The sequence below is a fragment of the Brassica oleracea genome, chromosome C9 (assembly GCF_000695525.1).
Source record: "Brassica oleracea var. oleracea cultivar TO1000 chromosome C9, BOL, whole genome shotgun sequence".
Lineage (NCBI taxonomy): Eukaryota > Viridiplantae > Streptophyta > Magnoliopsida > Brassicales > Brassicaceae > Brassica > Brassica oleracea.
The window spans coordinates 19,125,869-19,129,621 of NC_027756.1; positions in this window are offsets into that span (position 1 = coordinate 19,125,869).

Below are 3,753 nucleotides of genomic sequence, written 5' to 3' on the forward strand. Positions count from 1 at the left end.
TTGTTGATTGAAATTTTAGATTTTTTTTCGGTGGTTAGGGTATTGTTTTTGCTCAGTGGCTGGGGTTTTGTATTGATAACGTGTTATGTATTAAGAGAAATAGAGAATTTGTTGTTCTTATTATTACATAGGTCAAGATACAATATATAGGGATACAATATTAGGGATTCAGAATCCTCTAGAACATGGGCTTATGGGCCTAATGGACATCCACGTAATAGTTCATAATAATTTTATTGATCTAGGAACCATCCGATTATTTATGAAATTTGTTTATGTTTTGGTTCCATTATTTTGGGTTTTTAGTTTGGTTCAGATAACAATATTAGGAACCAACTACTATCTGATAAAATTATGGACCAATTTCGTTCCGGTTTTTGGATAATTAAGGTAAGAAATTGGATTTTACAAATAAAATATCGAATAATTTGAATAAATTTATGTTTTTTTTTAATAAAGAATATCCATATAATTATGATAATTTTAAGTATTTTAGACAAAAACAAATATTTGGGTAGTTTGGTGTGTTGGGTAATTCGATTTATAACTAGTTTTTAAAAACATTTGGTAATTTGAAAACTAAATATAATTAATATTTTATGCTTTTATGTTTTGGATATTAAGGTACTCATCTGGTACTCGGTTCGATTTCGGTTCGATTTTTTGCTTTTTGGTTTTAGAGATGTAAGTCCCATTTAGATATTTGTGAACATCAATTTTGTTTTAGATTTAGTTTTTCCGGTTTGTTTCGGTTCAGTTTTTGCTTCTCGGTTTATATACACATGCCCGGTCACATATTATTGACACATGTTTTAGATATTCAGATATGTTCATATTCAATCAAATGGTGAAATTTGAATTGATCCTTTGCCATCGTCAGTTAGAGGATAAAAAGCTTTGTTTAAACGGTTACATTAACTAAACAATACATATTGAGTTCGCACTAGCGTTTCCACCCAGGCACGATTTCCAAGGTGGCCGCCATCAACAAAAGCTTCAACTCCGATCTAGCATGGACGTGTGGTGCCAGAGCCTCTCCGCCGGTCTTTCATCCTGAGCTTCTCACTCTTGGGACCCCTGCTGGGTTTACCCGAAGAATCCTCTCACCAATAGGTGAAGAACGTTTGCAACCTAGAAGATTGCGTTTCTCATCTGGCTGTGCTCTTCCTTTAGAAATATCTATTTCCCTGATGAGAAACTGTCGCTACTTCTGGTTTAAGTCTGAAGGTGAAGGGTTCAACTTCGAAGCCGCTTCCTCTGGAGTTGCCCGACTTTTCTCAACCACCGGAACCGCCTGACCCACCGGAGCCACTGGATGTTCCCCTCTTGAAGACTCCGGCCTCTTTACACATGGACATGACTTATCCTCCCTCACCGCCAATCTCTATAGATCTGTGGAGGCCAAATGAAATGCAGGCAAGACTCCACCGGTGAAGAATCGTCCGAGCAACACCGATCCCCCGACGTTCCACTCTCCAATCTTCACGGTAGTAAATATATGGGATTTATTAAATTGTGTTATGTACTGGGCATTGGCCCCTTTTCAAACCCATCAATTTTCATAAGTATAAACAAACCACTAAGGGTATAATTCACTCGATGTTATATAGAGAGGCTTCATCAACTTCCTCCTTATCCTGGGAGAGATCACTTTCATCCTCCTTCCCATTAGAGGAGAAATCACTTATGTCTTTCTTCCTTCTCAGGAAAAGACAATTTTCACATTCCTCATGTCAAAGGGAGAGATCTGTTTCATCTCATTCCTTTTCTTGGAAAGGAGTTCTCTCATAATTATTTCTGATGAAAAATTCCAACTTCCTCACCAGTTTGTTCTCATGCATAGAGGTTTGTACGGGACCACAAGAGACAATCGAATTCACTTTGTCGTATTTCGTAGGTGGGGGTTGGTGTCTAACGTCACATTTCAAAGTGACTAAGTTTCAACCATCCAGCTATGCTGTGAACCTTCAATCGATGGAGTCGAGACTCGTCTCAGATTTGCAGGCATTTGAAGATCTATCTAGTTTAATTTCTGTTGCTTTTATGTTTTATTGTAATGATCAAAGAGGACGGCTAATTCTCTCTTGCAACCCAGAAATTTGGTTAATGAAGTTTAATGTTTGACAAACAAAAAAACGGTTACATTAACTATGAATATATTTGTATATTTAAACATTAACTAGATATTGACCCGTCCTTTTAAATTTTTTGGTTAATAAAGTTTAAGAGCAGAAATATTTTTTTTAAAAATTTTAATTTCTATATTTTTGTTTTTTGTAATTAATATTAATTTAATTTAATTGTTGGTAACTATACTAAGTATGTCAAGTTGCATAACTATACATTTGTGCGTTATGCATTTTGGAAATTATTTTTTAATTTTATTCCTAAAATTTGTGACATATTATATTTTTTCGTAGTTACCTAACATAATTAGTCAACAATAATCGTACAAAAACATCGATTTGGAATCGACCTGAAAATCAAAGTCTCATGTTCTATTAGACATGACATATATACTCGAAAGATTCTTAAAATGTTATATCTGAAAACTAATATCAAACCCAACCCGCACCAAAAATCATGAATTTAATATATTCATATAAATATATTTATGTAAATGGTTACTATAGTCTTCACTAACTTTTAGTAAAATCACATTTAATAAATGATTTTTAACAGAATAACCTATTTACAATCTGTTAAAATAAATGAGTTTAAACGAATTTTTATTTTTATTAAAAGTTCACTTAAAACCCGTTAAAACCTATTTTAACATCATTTTAATCTAAGATTATATAGGTTTAAACCCGTTAAAACCTATTGCGTAAAACATTCAGAATTTGAATAAATTAATGTCTCGATGAATAAATCATAACTTCTTGGGCTGAGATGTAAATTATGTTATTGTGGTGTAAAAAAGATTTTTTAAAATATATCAAAGTTAATTTTAATCTAAGATTATATAGGTTAACAATTCACATTTGATATAAATCCAAAAAAATAAGGATATTTGTTATTATATATATATATATATATATAATTGTCAGTAATATACAATTCACGTTTGGTTTTTGCCAAAACTAACCCACAACTTGATTTTAACCCCAAACTTATACCCAAACTTGAATCAAATGCAAAACTAACCTAAAAGCCTAGTGAAATTACAGCTCAGCCCCTTGTGACCAAACAAAAAAACAGAAGCCATTTTTACGAATATAGCCCTAGTAAATCGTCTGAGTCGTCTGAGATGTTGGAAGTCGTCTGGACGACTGAAGTGTAAGTCGTCTGGTACCGGTTTATTTTAAAAATAATTTATAAATCTTGTAAAAAAATATTTTGATGCGTGAAAAATAAAAATCAAGTAATTATAAACAGTTTTAAGTGATATAAATTAAGATATGATAAAATTGATTTGTTTTGAAGATAGATGAGTGGAAGTAGTGAATCATGAAATACTTTGGTTTAGGAGTTTGGCAAACATATGTTGTAGTATTGTATGTATTGTTAGGCTTAGATTTTGGAAAACTAAAATGTTTTTTTCAAAAATTAGTTTTCACCTATATGTGTTTATTTATGTGTATAGTAAACACTTTTCAAGTTTGATTTGATTTTATGAAGTCTTTAATTAGATAATTAAGTTTAGGGGTTATGTTTAGGGTGTGGACGACTTATATTTCAGTCGTCTGGTGAAGAAATTAAAACAGACGACTCGTCCAGAAGAGTTTAATATTTTTAGCAGGAAATTAAATA